Raw genomic sequence first — 24,235 nt, forward strand, 5'->3', positions numbered from 1 at the left:
CTCAGTTGGCTTCTGTTCATTTTTAATCGCTGGTGTGATTGGCCATTCTGTAAATTTTCACACTCATTTATTCAATTAATGTTTATGGAGCATGTCCTAGGTTTCAGGAAATGTCCAGAATTCAGGGGCCACCAGGGCAAAGGTAGACGTGTTGTAGCAAGATCCTGGTGTGGTAGCACTGAACTGCTATGATGTTAAAACTCTTTAGGGGCATTTTCATGTATTTCATCCCAAATGACAAGGACGATAGAGAATTCAGTGGATAGAGTCGGTAGTGGGATTCTGAGTTTCTGACTCAAAAGCCCCACTTGTCCCTCACTGAATGATGTTCCTGCACATTAGTAGTGTAGTTTCCTTCCTAGATGCTTCATAAACATATACATTCCTACCTTGTCCATGGATAAGAAAGAGGTTCGCTGAAGTCGTTCGTGTTATTTACCCTCAAAATAAACGTTCATGGCCGTGAGTCCTCTAATTGTGTTGTGTTATGCATCGTATGATGTTGTATACAAAATTTAGGTAACAGCTATGCTGCTTCTCATTGGGATTGCATGGCAGGGCACCACTTCAGAATTGCAAAGGACAGTGTCATTTAATGACTCTTGCCACTGTATTGAGGTCTTTCCTGTCATTATAATTGCATGATGCATTCTTCCTACTGTTTGGTAAAGAAACTTACAGAAAAGGTCCAGACAATGTAGTTTCTCAACTAAGACTAAGAAGAACAACAAGAACACAATTCAGAAAAAGAAAGAGGCTTTCAATTCTTACTTTCATGTGACCTCCGCAAAGAAAAAGAATATTAAAACAACACGTCGCTAAACTTTTTACTCACTGCCATTCATACATCAACCGAGTCAACTAAAAACCTTTCAGCAGTGTGACAACATTTCTGGGAATTTGCCAAAAATAAACAGTCTACTGAAAAATACAAAATCACAAATAGGTTGGATTTGGTGGGTTTATAGATGTACCTAGTACGGCATGAGTGCGTAAAACCATGTGGATATATTTATAGGAATCTATGATACTCCTTGAAAAACTTCACAAAAAGTGAATCCACAGGGCCTTGATGTTTTACAGAGGAAAGGGTTGATAAAAACTTGTTTGGCACTACAGAGGAGTGTCAGGTAATATACAGGTCTGCAACATAATTAGAAATACTGAACTTTCTTTTTCATACACCACAGCTTGTGGCAAAGCTCCTGGTAAATCATGAAGACAAGAGTGGCACTCCATTGTACTTCCCAGAACACCCTCAGGCCAAAGACAACAAATACAAGAGGTTCTGATTAAATATTTGCTCAGAAAATACCCTCTGATAATATACTGCCAATTCCCTACCTTGGGTAAATAGCATCTCCTTCTCCCAAGGCAAGTAGGTCTCGGCTATATTAGATTTTATTTACCAAAAGGAACTCTGGCCACAAAACACACAGCAGTTATATGAAGGATGTGGCCCAGCTTGCCTCAAAACATTGTCAGTGTGACCTTTGGCAAGGACCCAGTAGAAAAGCACTTTTCCTATAGGAAACTAATACCCCTCTCTCTATCATCTTCCTACCAAGATAACAATATTGATGAAGCAAGTCCTGCTTCCAGTGGCCAGCACACAAGTTAAATCATGAGGCTTGGTCACTGGCAGGACAAATGCCAGGTATATATGTGCACACATCAGTGTATGTAGTTCTTCCCTGGAAATGCTACTTGTGCTGCCTGAACAGCATTGGGACTGTAATCCAGCCCTGTGGGCATGTGCCGTACTCTGTGGGCTCAGTCCTGCGGAAAGCAAAGCTGCAAGAGATACACTGGGCTCTGGAATGTCTGTGCAGAGTGGGAGGGTTATCAGAAGGATGGGATTGGCAACCTAACTTTGGACACGCACTATGTTCTGGACACCAACTCCAGGAAGCGCAGCCTAATGTTCTATTATTGTGGAGCCCAATAGAAAGATGACAAGCTCTCCCAAGCAGATCAGGGAACACTCTCAGGAGTTTCAAGGACAACATTTTAAGGAGATAAATGCTCTGAGTAATTGTGCTGAAACTATGCTTTCTAGTCCATTCCTTGGCTTCCCTCCCTCCCTGGTTGACCTTCTCTCTTACTTCATTTCACACATTTGCCACTTTCCCTCTTCCCTTCATTATCTGTCTCCCTTATTTAACAGAATTACCCCTCTATGTTCCCTGGAACCCTTGGAGACCATTGGATTGATCTGGAGTCCTACAAGCTGGTGAGTTATTTGGTATCCAAAGGTCAGGATTATAACCATATGCATGAAAGCACGGACTGGTTAAACCTTTGTACATATACAAAGCTAGCACAGGCTCTTGCAAGACATAATTTGTCCTTTCAAACACAGCTCAGTTATCTAATACCTGATCAGAAAAAAAATACAAAAATACAGCCTATAAAAGTTACCATTTTAAAGATAAGACCCCCTCCCAAGGAATATTTTTAGTAAATAAATATGGGGCCGGTGCTGTGGCATAGTGGGTAAAGTTGCTGCCTGCAGTGCCAGCATCCCATATGGGCGCCGGTTCGAGTTACAGCTGCTCCACTTCTGGTCCAGCTCTCTGTCATGGCCTGGGAAAGCAGTAGAAGGTGGCCCAAGTTTTTGGGCCCCTGCACCCACATGGGAGACCCAGAAGAATCTCCTGGCTCCTGGCTTCGGATTGGTCTAGCTCCGGCCATTGCAGCCATCTGGGGAGTGAACCATCGGATGGAGGACCTCTCCCTCTCTCTGCCTCTCCTCTCTCTATGTAACTCTGACTTTCAAATAAATAAATAAATCTTCTAAAAAAAGTGAATAAATAAAATAAAGGACCAAGAGTTGCAATGAAAGACACTTGTAATTTTTCTTTGTATCATTGAGTATGTTGAACACATAATTTGAATGAGGTTTTTTTTAGAACAATAGGAAATAAAAATAGCTTAATGTCCTTCTATTCTAACTTTTCTTGCTAATATAATTTTTAATAAAGTATGGTAATAGAGTTTTAAAATATATAGCTATAAGATTTTCTACATAAACAAAAGACAGCACTTATCTACCTAGAAATCCTAGTTACATTAGCTAGGTACAGAACGTGTCTATGTCAATACCTTCCTTCACCTTTCTCCCTTCTTTCCTGCTTTTCCCTCTTCAAATCTTTCTACTTCTTTTACTCAGTCTTCCTTTAATGAACATGTATTTTTTTAGTGATTTAGAACTCATTCATTTTCCTTTAGGTAACTATCAATTAAGGATACCACTCTCAGGCTGTGTAGGTTGGCTGAGAATGACTTGCTGACTACAGGGATGGTGTCCTGACTAAGCAAAGCAGTGCATCTGTTGTGGTATCAGAAACAGGCTCGTTACTACATCAGAAATGACGAAGAGTATAAGATGAATTAAATCCTCACTTCTGGAAAAGACACATTTGCTCTCCCCTCTACAGGCTTGAAGTCCAGGGATGTAAAGCCAAGACCTGTTATAGCCATCTTTAGACCATGTGTAGAGGTTCAACAGGCAATGTGGGAAGCAAGTAAAACAAGGCACAGAGGAAGTGGTCTGCCTTCACCTGTAGATGGCTCTGCCCTGTGTTCTTATACAAAGCAATAAAATCCCTCACGGCTTCAGTCATGTATGTCTGCTTTCTGTGTCCTATAACCAGAACAGTCCTTAAAGAAGAACTCATGACAAAAAGTGCCAAATAGAACAACAAAGGCTGAGGCCTACAACAGTTTCTCACGAGTTTTCAAGCCCCTTTGAACTGTTACTCACAAAATCTAACCATTATCCCAACCCTTTGTAGCTCAAGAAGTTACTTTCAGAACTACCCAATGATGAAAACAATCCAAATGGCACCAAATTAATGTCCCTTGGGGCTGTGAAACACAAACATCTTTAATCTTGTTGCACACATCATTTCCCACCCGGCGTTCAGTGTCTGTGAAAAGCCTCAACCAGCACCACTTGGCAACAAGGACAGGGGAGAAGGGAACACAAAGGGTCAGGTTGCCTTCACTTTGCTGCTGTGCACCTGATGGATTATTTGTAATAAGATAAAGTTGTTTGTTTTCCTTTGTGAAATAGGGGCTGTAAGGACTTGAATAGAAATAAAGAGTAAAATCTTCCAGTATATAACATGTCTCTAACAAAGTTCTCATGAATGAAAAGTCCAAATTTATAAGGGGACAGGGGAATACCAGCAAGATTCTTTATCCTTTTGTCTACAAATGTCACTGTTTCTTGTTTCCTTTCTGCCTTTAATTCTCTCTATTACATCTCTCACATACTTTGAGGCTTTCATTTCTCTTTACCTGGAATGACTTTTTAAAAATTTCAATTAATAATTAAATACAAGGTAAGAGTCAGTGAATGGTTTCATAGTTTATGTTTGCCTTATGAGACATTTATATCACTCAAAATACATTTGCGTAAGCCACCTGTAATATTCACCTAAGCAAACCTTCCTATCAATCTATATTCCCTATTCCTCCACAGTATCTCCTGCATCTCTTCTATGTGGTTACACATGTAGTACAGAGAAAGGTTTGACAAAATAGAATGACATCTTGGCAATGAATGGCTCCTCAAATCATTAAACCAAAGTTGTGTGATATAGTCAAGTCTCTTCTCCATATGTTTGCATGAGGCACAGACATTTTCCTAACAAGAAGCCTCAGAATAGATTTAAAAGATGCGTAGCTGCAGGTGATGTATCTGACAAATTCAAATTTAACTCAAACAAACTAGGAGAATTTGTGTAGTTGGCTTAAATTCAAAGTCTCTGTCCACATTTTAATATGAGGAAATATCTACCTAATTAACTAACAGATTATATTTTTGAGCACCTACCTACACATTTCTCTAGGGGTCCATGATACACTTTGATTAAAATATGCAACATTTCAGGTAAGCTATCACCCTCTCTTTCGTTATAGCTGTCAAAACTACCTTTAAAAAGGAAAAGGAGACTATGACACCACACCTTCACTAGCTCTCAAAATCTTTTAGCAGTTATCAAGTGCTCTTAAAGTAAAACCCAAACTGAAATCATAATCCACAAAGCCCTTACGTGATGTTGCCTTTAATTAAGCCTCAGACTTTATATTCTCGCACTTCATCTATTGGTCAGCAAGGGATGGTGTTCTTTCCCATGCTTGTTTCTGCCTGCAAGACGTTGTACTTGCAACTTCCTGGTTTACTCAGTTCCTTCATCTCCTCCCCTGAAATTGGCATTGCTTGCTCTTTCCTAGTTCAAATTAAATCATTTCAGACAAGTGTATGCTGACTACACATCCATTTCTCATCCCCAAATCACTCTTCTCCATTATCTCTGTGTCTCTGCCCCTCCTCCCTTATTCTAATCATAAGATCCACACAGATCTGCTCTGTATCCCTAGGGCTCAATATGTAAATACTCATTGAGTAAATGCATAAAGCCCATAAAATGCATGATTAAGGGGGCATGCACATTGGTATCTTTTTCAAAAATCTTGCTAGGCTTTCAATAATTGTGTAAGAATGTCACTGATGTACAAGTTGTGGTGTGTGAAGCACTACAGACAAATAGAAAGTACAGAACATCCAGCAGCAGCATTTTCCATTCGGTCTTCATAGCATCTTTGAAGGGATGACATTACTGCATTCATAGTCATAGCTAAGGGAACTAAAACTCAGAGAGAGTAAATTGATAACTCAGGAACTCACAGCTCTTCAATGGCAGAGCAAGGATTCAAATCTAACTCTAACACTAAATTCAGTGCTCTTAATCATATAAACACCACCATCAATGTATCGTTTCATATCAGTCAGAGGTAGTCAACTAGGAGTGAAAATCTGTCAAAATTAATAATGTTCAATAAAAGCATTCACTGAGTGCTTACTATGTACAAGGCATTTTCTATGTTGATTATTCACAACCATGCTCCTTTTTCACGTGAGAAAACTTCAGCTCAAATAGGGCAGATGGAATTTTAACCTAATCATGTCTGACTGTAGCCTGAATTGTTAGCTATGAGTAGATTGCATTTCCCTCACCCAGGGTAGGACAGTAATACATGCCAACCCACAGATGACAGGAACTGCTAGTCTAGGCCTCTGCTACATGCTGGGTACTGCCCTACTGCATGGCCACTACATTCATCTTGGTCAAATGACAGATGTATTGTGCCTTTAACTATGGAAACGAGGAATCACTCTGCTGGCTGAACACCAACTCTCTGTCAAGGGTGGAAAAAACAACCAGAAGCCTACACTTTCATTATTACATTAGCGGTACCTCCTTCATTTATTTTATAAGCGATAAACTGTGCTCATCTGTTGTTTCATTTAGGAAGTTTCAAATGAGATTGAAGATAATGCATCCCATAATTTCTCACCCTCCCCTGTTCTGCAGGCTCAGGCAGACTGATTCCAGGGCAAAATTTGCACTCTCCTGATTGATGAGGCTAATAAAGTGCCTTTATTGTGATATAAATAGCCTTAAAAATGTCCCAGAGAGTCAATATCAGTGCTTGATGGCCTCACACAAGCAAGGTCCTTGTCTTAAGCAGCACTAAAGCTTAATGAGTTATGTTTTTGAAAAAGTTTGTCACTGAATTTGGATATTGATTTGTGAAGCTGCAAGGTGGCATGACTCATATTAGTGACACAGGTGGAGCAAACTATTTTAAAACTACATGTTTCTTTCACACATCTAATATATATCAATAATTTTAATTCCCTGCTGGATCAAACAGCTTTGGCAAGATATTGGAGCATGTACAAAACAAATCATACAGATATTCATTCAATCAGACCAGTGACTATTTCCCTACCCACACCTGCAGTGTAAGAGTATAGCAAACACTTCCAACTAGGTAAAAGTATACTGTCACACTCCATCTATCAGTCACAAGGATTCATGTACATGCACTCACACCCACATTCACAGATGTCAATTTGGGTATAATAACTGAACAAAATGTTATAACTCCAACGGCTTCAAGTTCTTGAGTTAATCTGTGATTTGTGATAGTTAAATTTATTAATTTCTTCATATCAGTAATAAACACAAACCAAAGGTCATAGCCCTTTAAGAATACATCTATTCCAGGTGTTTTATTTCTTTTAAATTGTTGTCTTCCACTTCAAAAGTTGCATTGAAAGTTTTCTTTTGCTTTTCTTTTGTCTGTCAATTTTCCCCTTTTAGACACTACTGTCTTTTCTTGGCCGTTTGCTCAATTTTTATTGTTTTCTCCATCTTTTTTCATGGGCATGCATGTATCTTGTCTTTTGTGCATATGCATCTGTCTTTACACTTGCAGAAATAAAGGATCAGGAGATGATAAAGGAAGTAAGGTAAGTCTGTTATGATGTCAGGTAAGATCATTATAATATCAAAGTTACTCATTCAGTTAATATACTATCAAGCAATGGATTTCTTTAGCTCATTATATTATTTTTTTTTAGGCTGTGACATCCAAAGTTGCCACAATTTCAATGGCTTAAAATAATAAAAGTGTAATTTTCTCAAATGCACTTTGGATCTGGATTCCAAAATTCCAAACTCAAGGCTATGGGAAGACTCCAACGTTTCTAGGGGAGAATCCATGTGTGCCTCTTCAGGCTTCTGGTAGCTGCTGTCAATACTTGATCTTCCTTGGTTTCTTTCTTCCATGTCTCTCCATCTTTTCCTCTTTCTCTCCCTCTCTCTCTCTCTTTGTTTCATTTATGTCTACTAGGAAAGCTTTTCATTGGATTTAGAAACTACCCTAATCTGAGAAAATCTCATTTTGAGATCCCTAGCTTAAGTGCACCAGCAAAGACCCTTTTTCCAGATAAGGTTACATTTTGAGGTTCCAGTGGACATTAATAGATAGTGGTGGTGAGGGGTGTCACCATTCAACTTATTCCACCCATTTAAAGACTTTCAGTATCATTAATAAAAATACAGTAAGGCTGATTTTGTTTTTTAACAATTAACAAACATTTCATTTTGTAAGGGAATTGATGGTAACACTAATCAAAAGTATACACATTTGACTAATAAGATTAAAGTAATAAAAGTACCTACTCTAGTTATATACAACATACTCATCCTTTGCAAAATGGTCAAACACAGTTCTCTATGCTAAAATATTATATATAATACAGCAAATCTTGAGCTGATTTTTATGGCTACCCCATATTTATTCTGAAATTATTGATTGATTTTCAGTTGAGTTTGGATCATGACACATGAATCTTTAAGACATAAAATATTCTACTTTTTTTTTATTTGACAGATATAGTTAGACAGTGAGAGAGAGACAGAGAGAAAGGTCTTCCTTCCATTGGTTCACCCCACAAATGGCCACTATGGCCAGAGCTACGCTGATCCGAAGCCAGGAGCCAGGTGCTTCTTCCTGGTCTCCCATCTGGGTGCAAGAGCCCAAGCACTTAGGCCATCTTCCACTGCCTTCCCGGGCCACAGCAGAGAGCTAGACTGGAAGAGGTGCAACTGAGACTAGAACCTGACACCCATATGGGATGCCAGTGCCACAGGTGGAGGATTAACCAAGTGAGCCACATTGCTGGCCTATTCTACATTCTTGAGAGATCATTGAGCTTTGTGTTACAGAAGAGCAGGCTGGGCTGATATTAACAAAGATAATGATGTCACAATCAAAGGATAAGGAGGTGTGATGGATATTTTTTGTCTGTAGGAAATGGATATATACAGATCCTCCCAGCCCTTTTCAATTAAGGATCTCATAGGAATCAACATACAAAAAGGAATACTTTCACGGGACTTGGACTTTAAAACAAAGCCCACCCATTCTAATAAAGGAATAGCATACAGAGAAGTATTTTGCATATCATATACGAATCATCTAGGGATCTTGTGTGGCCAGTTGTAGAATCTTAGCTCCATTTAACTTTTATTTGAAGGGCAGAAAATGGGAGGGGTTGGGGAGTGGATGGATTCATCTATTAGATCACTTTCCAAATGCCCACAACATTTAGGGCTGTGCAGGTTCAAAGCAATGAACCTGGGTATCCTATGTGGGAGTCAGGGACTCAACCTGAGTAATTACCTGCTGCCTCCCTGGGTGCATATTAGCAGTAACCTTGAACTAGGAGTGGAGCTAACACTCAAACCATGGCACTTTGATATGGAATACTAGCATTCCAAGTGGTGTCTTAACTGCTACGTCAAATGCCTGCCTTGAGATTCCATATTTCAAACAAGCTCTCAGATAACTGCCAAGAGTCACACTGAGGAAAAAAGTTGTAGAAGATCATATTATTCCAACAGTGCTGGCAAACAATTATTAAGTTACATAGACTGACGATGACTGACTTTTAGTCATTCAAGAAACATTCAATGAGCTCCTAATCTGCACCAGCTTTGTCAAATGCAAAAATAAATGAAACATAACTCATGTTGCCTCTCAATTTTTTGTTTCAAACAATATTGGGGAAATAATAGAAATATATTGTTTATAAAGAGGCAAAAAGTTAGTGTATAAGTATTCCAAAAGATAGAGCCTATCACCAGTGAGGACAGGGTGTTTCCTCAGGACTGTTATCTGAGAGATCTCATGCAATACAACTCCCTTCAATCCTAGGAGCAGCAATCAAGTGGCCCCCAAGGGTGCCAGCTTGAAAGTCTCAGCAAGTGCAGTGGTGAGCAGGAATGACTCACAGAGAGGATAAAACACTCTCAGAAGCATGTACTTAATTTATAGGAAAATCGATAGGTTCCTGGTTTTTTATTTAATTTAATCTCATGCATTGGCAAAGAGATATTCTAGAGAATAACGGCCTGAGAGGCTGAAGTCAACCCATACAATGGCCTCTTTTTTTTTCATTTTGGCATGGATTATGACTGGGGAGTTCACAGGCAAGTGGCAGACAAGAGAATTTGTTTATTGTTGTTGAGATATTTTGAATGAGAATTCACTAGAGCCTAATCTGATCATGACAGGTATCCATATGTATCTGACAGTAACCCAGTGTTAATGGGAACATACACTGAGCATTGTATACATATACATTTTTTGGTGGTCACTTCAAACAGTGGTGGAAAAATTGAAATCAAAGATGTTTACTTTGGTGCAAAAATGTTTGAACTCCATGCATCATTTTTCCATTTTACGCATTTCCCATGGGCTTTTTGGAGACTTTGTGTCCATTTATCTACTGTACACATTATAAGGAGAGACTTGAAAGTACTGGAACACTGGTCCACTGAGGCATCTGATTACATTTCCTCTGCTGCAGAAGGCAGAGGTGATTTCTGGATTTTCAGGCCTGAAGGTTCAAAGGAAATTGTACTTTGTACTATCATGATGTTTACCAAATAAATGATCATAGAAAGCAACTATGATGCATTGAGACAAATATGGTCACCAATATAAGAGACTAATTTTGAAAGGGTGATTGTTCACATTTTAGTTATTTTGATTAGAAGCATTAAAAACCATAGGTATTCCTTTCTTAACACTAGACATAAATCTTTCCAATTATAGACCCAGGGTTTTTTGTTTGTTTGTTTGTTTTTTGACAGGCAGAGTTAGTGAGAGTGAGAGACAGAGAGAAAGGTCTTCCTTCCGTTGGTTCACCCCCAAAATGGCCATTACGGCCGGCGCTGCGCCAATCCGAAGCCAGGAGCCAGGTGCCTCCTCCTGGTTTCCCATGCGGGTGCAGGGCCCAAGCTCTTGGGCCATCCTCCACTGCCTTCCTGGGCCACAGCAGAGAGCTGGACTGGAAGAGGAGCAACAGGAACAGAATCCAGCGCCCCAACCGGGACCAGAACCCGGGGTGCCAGCGCCGCAGGAGGAGGATTAGCCTAGTGAGCTGCGGTGCTGGCCATAGACCCAGGGTTTTGAGGCCAACCTGGAATCTTTGATCATTACATCAATGAAGATGGTGAACTCATAATTTTACTGCCATAACCAAATCTCATAGTATAAGGTAAAGACTATGTTATGCCTTCAAAATTTAACTCTCTCTTCTTGCCCAAAGCAGATACAGCGGTCTGAAATGTTCAGATTTGCTGTATTCATTGATCAAATGATCTAACCAGTTGAAAAACACATGCTGCAGGATTTAATGCACAGCTGTACCGCAGAAGTCATTCAATACAACCTCCTGGTCTTTATTTTTCTTCCTTAAACACATATTCAGATCAATATATTACAGCACATAAGGGACCTATTTTTGAATTTACAATTCTTCTCAGGATTCTTGCATTGGGGCAACAGGAAACATAAAGCAAGAAACAACAAACTTCTTTCTGGTCGCTTGCTAGTCAGGTACTCTGATTCATTTCAGTATAGAGAGAGGAGTATTGTCCTTGCAGAGAGTCTATGGGATTATAGCACCTTGCCTGTGGTTCTTACAGAATTTATGCCCTTCTTTTCACAAACCAGCAAAAAGGACACAATAGCAGAGAAATGGTTTTATCAGTGTCCAATGTTACAAGATTCCTTTAAGTTTCTGCCAGTTGCTAGTACATTCCATGAAAGACACAGAAGGGAAGACACAAAGAATCCCTAATACCAGGCTGTAAGTCAAAGAAGGAAAATGGTCTCAGGTCCTAGAGTCTTAAAATCTTATTGTACCATGAGAAGCATGTGTTTAATTCAGACTCTGAAATACACTTGGGAAATCAAGATTTAGTGTTCACTTTCTTAGAGGTTTGATTCATTCTCCTGTTGACACAGACATAGCATAGACTTGAGGAAAAGCCAAGTGCAATAACTCTAACGTACCACCAGGTGACAGTGTTTCTAAAATTAATCTGATTCCAAAGCGTTCAGCGTGTGTGTGTGTGTGTGTGTGTGTTGCTGGGGATACACTGAACACACAGGTGGATGGACAATCACATGATTGCTTTTACAAGGTTTGTGAACTATTAGCTGAATATCTTTTCATGATGACAATTATTGAAACATGATGAATCACATGCCCGAGTGATAGTAGTGGAAAGTTAATCTTGTTCTGAGTCAGCCAGCATGACTGGACCATCTCAGAAAAGAAACATGGTTAAGCAGTCTGAAGAGCTAATGTGCAGCAATCCTGCTGAAACTGCATCATCTAGACTGAAGCACAGAAGGTGGGAGACATAACTGACATTGTTATATGATGACAGCAAAAAATAGCATCGAGATTTAAGGCACTGGATAGTGACCGATTCACAGCAAAACAAACATTCATGAACTTTTGTCCAGAAGACATATCTACTCAAGGCAAACATCAACTAACACAGATAAATTGAGTATTTGAGACTCATTTGGTGAAATGGTCACGGTTTTATGAAACTGTAGAGAGGAAAATGTATAACCTCAATGAAGCAGGAAAGTCAGATTATTGGAAAAGGAGAGAAGAAAAGAAAACTGATGGTGGCTTTCGCCATAAACTTGGAATTTGACAACCAAAATGGACTTACTTTGGCCTGAATTGAGGAGTCATAACAATAAAACCTATTGAAGTTAGATTAATTCATAAGGTATTCCTATTATCCAGGACAAAAATGCCATTGCCCACCAGATTAGACTGGATGGCTGGAGTTCTATTCATTTCCATTAAAAATATCTCACCTGCTTTGGCTGTCAAAGTGACGAAAATGTTATTTATAGTTCATATGAAACTACAGATATTTATATGAAAATTTATTTATAGTAAATGGTATAACTTAGAAGTATATTCAGATCCAATGATTATAAATAGGGCTCTCTCATTGCACAGCATCTAACTGTGGTCTAGTATTTGCATTTTGGAGCAGGTTCAAAAGAAATGCATTGAAAGGGTAAGGAGAATTGAGAAGTGGAGGGATGCTTCAGAAATGTGTGCATTAGTAAGGAAAGCTAAAAAAATACTAATTAGAAAAAAACTACTGCACATACCCAGCTTTCTAGCTCCCCTTCTCTCTCCCTATTCATCACACTCTCCTATTTTCATTATTGCTTCCTCCACCAAATCCTAATTTACAGAACAGAATAGGAAAGTAGATGACTCCTTAATATTGCTGAATTACTGTAGCAAACCAGCCTTGCACCTGGGAATCCTTGTACCATCATATAAGTCTGCTTAGTTCACATGCCACAAAAAGGGGACACTGAAGGTAGTGGCTCAGTGACTCGGATGCCCACATCCCACACTGGAGGACCTGAGTTTGATCCACTGCAGTATCTGGCACCTGGCTTCACTCAGATTCCTGCTAAAGCAGACTATGGGAAGCAGCAGTGATGGTTCAAGAAACTGGTTTCTGCTACCCATGTCCTGGATGGCATTTGTAGAGTGATCCAATAGATGGAATACCACCCCACCCTGTGTGTGTGTGTATGTGTGTGTGTCTGTGTGAAATACATAAGGATCACCACTATGTTTTATGTCAGATTCCCCAGAAAACAGTCTCTGAGGCTCCAAGATTAGCTTGCAAAAGCTTTGGAATTGAGGGGCAGGTGTTTGGCCTAGCAGTTAAGACTCCGGTTGGGATATCTGCACCTTATATTGGAGTTCAATACTTGGCTCTGGATCCTGATCTCAGTTGCCTGCAGATCCTGGGAGATAGCAAATGATAGCTCAGGTAAACTAGGTCACTGTTACCCACGTGGGGGACTTGGATTGGTTTCTGGCTCCTGACTTCTAGCCTTTCTGGGCATTTGGGAAGTGAAAAAGTGGATGGGAGCTTCTGCTTGTCTGTCTCACTTGGCCTTTCAAGTAAATGTCTAAATAATTGTTTTTAAGGTTTTGGAGGTAGAACAACCTTTTAGGGTTGTTCAACCTCCAGGCAAGGGAGCCCTTATATTCTTTATCAGTAAAACCTTGGATGAGGTCTCTCCTCTGGGAGAGAGTAAGATTTGCTCAAGTGGTTACCTTTGGATGGAGGTAATTCTAAGGAAAGAAATCAATTGTCATTCTTAATTATCAATATTTGAAGCAACTGGGGAATAACTGTCTCTGTGCAAAGGGGATTTGGGCAGTGCCCCACAACATCCACTTCTAAACCTGGATCCCCTCAGTGCCTCACTAGGATAGTAGCAAGTGAATTGCTTATGACTGAATTAATTATTGGGATTCAAACACTCATAGCATGGGCTCTCATGAGGTGGGAGTTTAGTGCACACATTGCAGACACTTAAAGTTGTTGATTGCAGAGTATGGCTAGAGATTTACTTTGTTTGCCTATGGTAAATCAAAAACTGACATGTGAGAACCCTGTCCTTTCAAGGTTCTACTTAGGCAAAACCCTTAAGGTAGATACAGTATTTAGGTATCTAAAATTAAATCACAAAGAACATTTTGCCCATTCACACATTTGACATCTTTGCCATACCCTCATGAAATAATCCTAAAGTAGTATGTGTACATCCCCAAAAACAAGGTCAAAAGCTCGAGCAATAAGCCATTCCATGTCCTGACAGATCTGACTGAGCCTTAGCTCAACACTGCAAGACTATGCATGTGTAATTTTCACACACTGATCTTAATTCTCTTTTGAGGGACCACAATACAGATACTTAATTCTGCTGCTGCATGTTATTCCTTCCGATGGTTGAAGGCAGGTCATGACTTACAAAATGGTTTAGTCTCATCATCTTTGTCAGTTTCCTTAGAATATATTAGCTGGACAATGACCACATTCAACAGTGATAGTCACAACAGAATAAAAACACCAGATTTCATCTGAATAAGAACAAATTCAGAGCTCTCTCATTTATTGAGGCAGCTTGAAGGGTGCACTGGCCCTTTGGCCCACTACCTCTTGATGGGTAGCTGCAGTTCTTTCATGGTGTGTGTCCTCCATCCCACTCTCATGCTACTGTTTCAAGATGGGATACACAGACCTAGTTCATCTTTTCATTTCCTTCCAAAGCTTGACATTGTGTAACTATTATCTGTAAAGTGTGTTTACTGCCTGTCCAACATGATCTGACATTTTTTAATTTTTTTTTTTTTTGACAGGCAGAGTGGATAGTGAGAGAGAGAGAGAGACAGAGAGAAAGGTCTTCCTTTTTGCCGTTGGTTCACCCTCCAATGGCCGCTGCGGCCAGCACATCTCGCTGATTCGAAGCCAGGAGCCAGGTGCTTCTCCTGGTCTCCCATGCGGGTGCAGGGCCCAAGGACTTGGACCATCCTCCACTGCCTTCCCGGGCCATAGCAGAGAGCTGGCCTGGAAGAGGGGCAACTGGGATAGAATCCGGCACCCCAACCAGGACTAGAACCCGGTGTGCTGGCACCACAAGGCGGAGGATTAGCCTGTTAAGCCACGGCGCCGGCCCAACAGGATCTGACATTTAAGCATGGATATCAGATGGCATAAATAGTGCCTCATGTATGTTTGTGTGTTTGTGTGTTTTCAATAAACCATAACTCCTTGCAGGCATAACCTTATTGATCACACTATATACAATGGTTAAATAAATTATAGAAATAATTTAAATATCTCTCCTTTTCTCTTGACTCAGGTTTTTAATTTAATTTTATTCCAAGAAATGTCCATTATTTGCCAGCTTTTAACTGAATTGGCATAGTTATTTATTTGATGCTCTTATGTTTTAAAATTTCTGCTATATTTTAATTATGATGCCCTTTTTCCTGTTAGTGATTTTTTGGCCTTCTTTTTACTTGATCAATTATTATATTGATTTTCTATTTTATTAGCCTTTCTAAAAAATTAGTTTTTTATTTTATTAAAGATATATTTTTTTGAAGGTCAGCACTGTGGAATGGTAGGTTAAGCCTCCCACCTGTTGTGCCAGAAACCCATATGGCTGCCAGTTCATGTCCTTGCTGCTCCTCTTTGGATCCAGCTCTCTGCTGTGGCCTGGGAAAGCAGTAGAAGATGGCCCAAGAGCTTGGGACTCTGCACCTGTTTGGGAGACCCAGAAGAATTTCATGGCTCCTGACTCCAGATCAGCTTATCTCCTACCATCTGAGGAGTGAACCAGTAGATGGAAGACCTTTCTGTCTCTCCCTCTCTCTGTCTATAACTCTACCTCTCAAATAAATAAATTAAATATTAAAATAAAAACATATATTTATTTGAAAGGCAGAGTTACAGAGGCAGAAGGAGACAGAGAGAGATCTGTCCACTGGTTCACTCCTCATATGGTCTCAATGGCCAAGTCTGAGCCTGGCCAAAGTCAGGAGTCAGGAGTTCCATCTGGGTCTCCCAGGTGGCTGGGCAGAGGTGCAAACACTAGGGTCATGTTCTGCTACTTTTCCCAGGCTATTAGCAAGGAGCTGGATTGGAGGCAGAGCAGCTACCGGGACACAGTGCCCATACAGGATGCCAGCATCACAGGCAGTGGCTTTACCTGCTATTGCAAATTTTTAAATTTGTTGACCTTCATTAGGATTTCCTTATTGTTTATTTCATTAATTTGGTGTCTTGTGCTTTATATCTTTCCATTTCCTTTGGATTAACTTTGTTCTTCTTCCCTTTTATAACTTTATCCTTAGTGCACTGACTTAATTTTATTCCTTTCAAATACATTTATTCATAATGTATGCCTTTACTTTCGTATAAAGAACTTTAACTTCGTCTGAAATCATTTATTATGTAATGTTTTTGTAAAGTTTTAAACATCCTGGACTTTTCCTTATAAATTCTGCTCTGATGCATTATTTATTTAGAAGCAGATTTTTTACTTTCAAGCATATCAAATTTGGAAATGGGGAAGTAATTGCATTGTTATCAGAGTTACTTTGGAGGCTTGTTATGTGGTCAGTTTTTAAAATGAGCCATTTGAACTTGAAAAGAATATTTTCCAATTGCTCTGTGCTGGGCTCATGAATGATCATACCTAAATACACAAATTATGGTATCAAATTCTACTATTGCTAATTTTGGTCACCTTCACCTATAAGTTGTAAGGGAGGGTATATTACATTTTTCAATATGGTTATATTTACTAATTTTTAGTGACTAGTGAAATTTATATGGATCTAATTTTGTTTTCATTTGGCTACATACCAGTTCAGGCTTGTTACAGTCTGTTGATGAAAGTCTATTTTGTCATAATTTAGTGTTATTACATCTATTTCCTTTATAAGGACTTTTTCCATTACTTTGTTTCCAGCCTACATTTTAGGTGTGTCTATATTAAAAGTTATCAGTATACCCATAACTGTATCCATGTTTCTATAGCTATGTTCATATTTATTTCTACAGCTATATGTATATACACATGCACACACAAATACACAAGCACAGATGAACTAATTATATATTACAACAGTACAGTTCAGTAAAGAATTATAAGAAATGTCTCCTTTCATTACTTTGAAAGTAATACCCCATTATCTTCTGGCCTATATGAGTATTGTTATAACAAGTCTATGTTATGCTTTAACTTTACTTAAGTTTATTTTACTTGGTTACTTTTAAGATTATTTCTTTTTCTTTGGTGTTCTTTAGTTTCACTACAAGATGGCTTCATGAAAGTTTACTTTTGTTCTTGAGAATTTTTATGGTTAAATCTTAATATTTTCTTATTCATTATCCCTTTGAATATTTCTTCCTCCCCATTTTATCTATTCTGATTTTTATCAAATGGCTATGATACCTATTTTAGAATTATCTGCCTGTATTAGTTGGACTTCACCACTTAACCAGAATTAATGTGGGAGAGGTGGAGAGAGAGATGAGTAGTCTATTTTTAAAAATAGGCTGACACCATTGTTAACTCAGGCAGGTCTGAAATTACAGGTCAAGCAGTTGACTTGAAATTCTACCAGGCACTGCTGTTGCAGTTGTGAGTCCGAAGGCAGTTTAGAAGCAGAATTTCTTCCTCTTTGTAGGATCTCAATCTTTTCTCTTATGCCTTTAACTGATCAGATCATAATATGATCTACAATCATATAACGTAGCGTGATCTCTTTTACCTACATATTACTTACATATTACATAGAGTGATCTCTTTTCAAAATTTAATTGTAACTAAAATGTACCTTCACAAAGACATCTAAACCATTGTCAGCTCACCAATGGGGTAGTTTAGTATGACTTTGCCGAGTTAACACCATATGATTAACCGTCACACATTCTGTCCTCGACAAAATACATAAAAGTGTGCAAAAATGTTAAATACTCGATAAGTTCTTAATATTTAATATCACTTTGATTTGCTACATTCAAAGTGATTTTCTAAGACACAACTTCTAGTTGTAACTTCAATGATGTCTAATCTGCAGCTTATGCATTGATTTTTTTTAATTGTAGTGACTACAGGCTTTATTTTAAGGAATTGTAATTTTTACAAAATAAACAGCTCTTAAGATTTCTGTTCTTTTACATCATATTCAGAATAATATTCATAATATATTATAATGTATTAGTACATTATATTGTATGTAATATAAATATGCATAATGTAAATATATAATATAATACTTGATTTCTAACTTTTTTCTGATACTTTATTTTTTTCATGTTAACAGAAGTATAAGGAGAACAGAATCAGTGTTGTTCATAGATACAATTCTAAAAATATAATGATTTGTTTTCATCCTTCCATTTCCCTTCTTTTTTTTTCTTTCCTTCTTTTTGTTTTTTAGTTTTTAAGGTAACATTTCTAAATAACATTACAGTCAGGGCTTAGTGTCCCATTAAATACAGAGATCAACAAATAAAAAGTAAAGACCCTAGTGCAGCATGAATACAAACTGAAAATGAGCATTACACCATCTACAGCAAATTTTTAAATAATCACAGGTCATTAGAACTATTTTAGTAAAACACTCTTAACCATTGTTTTGACAAAGATCTAAAACAACATTTGGCAAAAGTGTATTTACAGCTTTTTTGTTTTTTTCTTTTTGGTTTCCATATTTGTCTTTCTGTGTCTGTCTTATCTTACTCAACAAGATGTCTTTCATCTGCATCCATTTTGATGCAAATGGTAGAATTTCATTTTTTATAGCTGAATAATATTCCAAACATATTTTCTTTATGCATTCATATGACAATGGACATCTTAGTTGATTCCATATTTTGGCTATTGTGAACAGTGCTGCTATAAATATGGTTTTGCAAGTATTTCTTTGATACAATGTGTTCATGTCTTTTGGGTATATACCCAGTAATAGGGTTGCTGGATCATATGGCAAATCTATTTCTCATTTTTAAAGATATCTCTACACTGTTTCCCACAGTGGTTACACTAATTTTCATTGTGAATTATTTAATTTGGTGCAGTCTTGGATTTGACAGCAGACTTTTTAAACATTTTCCACTGAGGCCCCTAACTAGGTGGCAAGCTTTAGTGCTCCTTTTGGATCCAGTTAGCAGAGACTTCCTGATCCCCTTTTCACCAGGAGCTGAAGGTCTTTATTCATTCGTGATTCTTCCTGACTCCAGGTTTACATCTATCCATTAAGCCCGATTCTTTTTTTTTTTTTTTTTTTTTGACAGGCAGAGTGGATAGTGAGAGAGGGAGACAGAGAGAAAGGTCTTCCTTTTTGCCGTTGGTTCACCCTCCAATGGCCGCTGCGGCCAGTGCATCTCGCTGATTCGAAGCCAGGAGCCAGGTGCTTCTCCTGGTCTCCCATGCGGGTGCAGGGCCCAAGGACTTGGACCATCCTCCACTGCCTTCCCGGGCCATAGCAGAGAGCTGGCCTGGAAGAGGGGCAACCAGGATAGAATCCGGTGCCCCAACCGAGACTAGAACCCGGTGTGCCGGCGCTGCAAGGCATAGGATTAGCCTGTTGAGCCACGGCGCTGGCCTAAGCCTGATTCTAACACGAGTGTCTACAGACCATATGTTTATGGTTAGACATCCCTTGTCATGTCACAGCATCAGCTCAAGCTATTCGTCTGGCTTTGAGTCTGCATCTTCTCACACGAAGATTCTCAGTTATCACCATTTGGCTTTTGATATTTTACAAAAAGCCCCACATATGTCAATAATATCCATTGACCTCTTATATAAAAAGTGCAGAAAACACAGCCTCATTTTTCTTTCTATAACCAATATTAGCACATCAGTTAGACCAGTAAGTATGTGTTGCATGAGGGAATCATAATACTAATAGAAAATAGCTACACAGGGCCAGCGCTGTGGAGTAGCTGGTAAAGCTGCCGCCTACAGTGCATCCCATATGGGCGCTGATTCAAATCCTGGCTGCTCCATTTCTGATCCATCTCTCTGCTGTAGCCAGGGAAAGCAGTAGAAGACGGCTCAAGTCCTTGGCCTCTGCACCATGTGGGAGACCTGGAGGAAGCTCCTGGTTCCTGGCTTCAGATTGGCGTAGCTCTGGCCATTGTGGCCATCTGGAGAGTGAACCATCGGATAGAAGACCTCTTTCTCTCTACCTCTGCCTCTCTGTAACTCTGCCTTTCAAACAAATAAATCTTAAAAAAAATTAAAAATAGCTGTTGACATGACTGTGTATACTTCTCAAGGAAATGCAATCTGACAAGGGTAATGGAGGTGGTTCTTCAGTATCCAGAGATGTTTCCAATGGAAGATAGAATGGGACATTTCTGTGTTGTTCAAGTAAGTAGAATCATATCCAACTGATGGAAGCACCAGGCAAATAAATTTGATTTTAAAAGAAGACATTTCTCATAATTTGTACTATGTAAAAATGGCATGGCATAACCTGGTGTTATTCAAGAGCTGAAACAATGTGCTGTTGGTCATATGAATCACAAAATAGCTTGAGTAAGAAGACTTCTAAGAGTTTTGCCAAACTCAGGATTCCAGTGTTTTGTGGTTAAGAAAGGTCAAGTTGGATAATTTTCTCCCTTAATTCTAATACATCTTAAGATTTATTGTTTTTTTTTTAAACTATTTATTTATTTGAAAGGCAGAGCTACAGAGAGCAGAGGCAGAGAGAGAGAGGTCTTCCATCTGCTGGCTTACTCCCCAAGTGGCTGCAATGGCCGGAGCTGGGCCAATCTGAAGCCAAGAGCCAGGAGCTTCTTCTGGGTCTCCCACCTGGGTGCAGGGGCCCAAAGACTTGAGTCATCTTCTACTGCTTTCCCAGGCCATAGCAGAGAGCTGGATTGGATGTGGACCAGCTGGGATTCAAACTGGCGCCCATATGGGATCTCAGCACTGCAGGTGGGGGCTTTACCCATTATGCCAGAGCATCGGCCCCCAAGATTTCCTCTGTTTTTGATGTAACTAAGTCAACCTATTGATTTGTGTTGTGATTGCACTATATTTGACAGATTTTTTTTTTTACAATGCCCAAATGCTAAATTTGACATACAATCTATCTTACTTTCTGAAGTTTATGTCAATTTTCTCAGTTCTTGAAAACCTGAAGTTCCATGTCTTTCATTTGGAATGTTATATGCTCATTTACATTCCTACTACAAACTCTATCTCTGTTTTATACCCTCATCTAAGACATTGACAGAAACATTGCTCCTTATAACATGCCTTAAGAAATTTCCTTGAGCTTTATTAAAATTCTCTTTTCCCTACTCTGTCACCAATTATATCATGCCATATATTCTGTGATGTTTTGCTATCTTTCATTTATACTACACATACTCTATTTTTTTCTTCAGTAGTCTTATAAGATGGTCAGAAAAGCAAGAGTTCAGTCTGAGATCTAAGGCAACATTTTAGTGACCGTGTCCTGGCTCAAAGGGTTTACCACCTTCTTTTCTCTCAATCAATTTAGTAATCTGTCCACAATATTTTTTGAGAATGTGGGACACGTATTTAGCACAATGGTTAAGATGCCCATGTTTTATATTAGTGTGTTTCAGTTCAAGTCCTGGCCCTGCTCCTGATTCCAGACTTCTAGCTTATACTCTCTCTGGGAGGCCTCAGGTGATGCTGAAGCATTTAGGGCTCTGCCACCCAACGGGAGGCTAGGATTGAGTTTCTGCATCCTGGCTTCAGCCTGGCCCTTGCCCTGGCTTTTACAGCTGTTTGGAAAGTGGACTAGCAGACGGGAGAACTCTGTCTATATCTCATTCAAATAAAATTAAAATTTTGAAAATTTAATATTTTTTTCAAGAATTAATAATAGACCCTACATTATATGGTTTAGGCATTCATTTCCCTACTCTTTCAAAACTCAGGGCCAGGTTTTCCGATCTTTAGTCTTCTAGTTCATTATCCTTGCTTTTTCAAAAATCTCAAATAAGTCTCACTGAGTTTATTAGCAGGCACTGGGACACACTTTGCCTGACCAAGGATAACCAAACTCATTTAGGTTAGTTGAATGCTCTCACTATTTCCATGTTTTTGGCTTCACATTTCCCAATCTAAAAATTGTACTCATTTATCCAGATAACAATTTAAAAGAAGGAAAAAGATGGTTCTATTCTTTTATTCTTGTCTGAGTCAATCTCATCTGTATTCTCTCACTTAATCTGAATGAAATTAATATGTAATTTTTTTGCTCTTGGAAATTTTCCCCAGAATTAATAGAATTCTAGTTTTAAGACTTCCAAACACTATTTCGGAGATTTCTAACACTTTATTTTCCCTTCATCACATCTAATCCTTCTTATTTGTTTCCCCCCAGAAAGTGCTTGCTGGGGCCGGTGTTGTGGCATAACAGGTTAAGCCACTGCCTGCAACACTGGCATCCATTTGGGTGCCTGTTGGAATCCTGTCTGATCCACTTCTGACTCAGCTCCCTGCCTGCTAATGTGCCTGTGAAAGCAATGGAAGATGGAAGACGGCCAAAGTCCGTGGGCCTCTGCACCCATGTGGGAGACTAAGAAGCTCCTGGCTCCTAGGTTCAACCTGCCCCAGCCCTGGACATTGCAGCCATTTGAGGAGTGAATCAGTGGATGGAAGACCTCTCTCTCCCTCTCCCTCTCTCACCCTCTCTCTCCCTGTCTCTTTTTCTCATACCCCCCTCCCCCATAACTCTGCCATTCAAATAAAGAAAAAATAAAATAAATGTATGGCTCTTTTGTTCATAAGGAATGGTGCCCAATTTTCATTTGTACCCTAAGAGCTTAGTTCAATAATAAAAACAATGAAGAACCAGGAATTGTTTGATTCATTGATTACTGATTCACTCAAATAAATCATTTAGTCAAATTCCTTTTATAGATGGAATATGGAGTCACTTTGCAGACCTGAAATAGGCTTAGATAATGTCACATAAGTGATTCCTGTTCATCTTCCCTGGATTCTGATTGCTAGTGAAGAGATCAAATTAGTAGAGTAAGCAGCTATGCAAGAAATGTACCTTTGTTCTCCTATATTTTGAAGCAAAAACCTACATGTTACAAAGAATAAAGGACATTGGTCATATTACATTTATAGTTACACCCAATTCTAAGTAAAGGAGCTGTTTGGGGGAACAAACCAGTGATCAAGAAGCAGATATTGAGCCTTTATTAAGTTCCAGGCTGTTTTCAGCCCTGTGGGAAATTCGTTGCTACATAAATCCTAGTGAGCTAATGACACCAGAAGCTAATGATAAGCCACCCAACATCTTTGTTCCATGTAATCTCAAAGACTAAATTTTCTTGCCTTTTAAAATGCATCTGTCAGAGTAATTTAGCATGCGATTGGTAAACAGAGAGGGGTCTATTCCAGATTCAGAATGAATCAGTAATGACTTAGGACAATAGTCCCCACTATGTTTCGAAAGAATGTCAGTAGTTTGCACATAGTAAAGTACTGATTTTGGACAACAGCACCTACACTCTGCTATCTGCAATCACAGAAGTCAATAGAGAAAATGGCACAGGCTATGAAAAGACTAGTTATAATAGCAGGCCCACTGCTATGTTGGGGCCCAGCCACAGAGCAACTGATTGCGTAAGATCATCTATTCAGCCCTTAATGAGCTGTTGTTAGTGCTCCGTTCTACCTTCCACTAGTCACCAATTATATTTAGAGTTAGCAGTTTGAGTACATATTTACTTCTCTAGAGATCGGGTTCATGTACAGAACTGTGGTGAACAGATCACAGTGTGGCCCTCATGCCCTCAATGTACACTCCCCAGGAGCCCCCGCTGCATAGTTAGATTTTCACTGGAAATGAAGGGAAAGAAAAGGAGAAGAGACAACAGTATGGGAAAGGGGGCTAGAAAGCAAGATAGGTAGGAGGGGAGGGTGTGGACTGCCTATGCTGTCTCTAACAGGAAATTACAACAAATCCAAAAGGCTTGCACTGTGACTAAAGAAGCATTTGTTCCTGACCATTAAACCTGGCTTGCTCACCAGAAGGATTTTACAGTCCCTTTGACCATGTTGAAAATTTGAGGATGGAGATAATCCCTTTCACTCCTTTTTTGTCGGTCTGCAAAAACTGTTTGAGAGATTGAACCTTGGGCAT

At 39.1% G+C, this 24,235-nt stretch overlaps 1 protein-coding gene across 3 annotated transcripts in view; it reads right to left on the reverse strand.

Annotated features, from left to right (window-relative positions):
- The window catches only part of LSAMP (limbic system associated membrane protein), a 669,653-nt gene that overhangs the window by 334,143 nt on the left and 311,275 nt on the right, over positions 1–24,235 (reverse strand). The gene's annotated exons all lie outside the window — the stretch shown is intronic.

Source organism: Lepus europaeus, chromosome 2, assembly GCF_033115175.1.
Source record: "Lepus europaeus isolate LE1 chromosome 2, mLepTim1.pri, whole genome shotgun sequence".
NCBI classification, from domain to species: domain Eukaryota; kingdom Metazoa; phylum Chordata; class Mammalia; order Lagomorpha; family Leporidae; genus Lepus; species Lepus europaeus.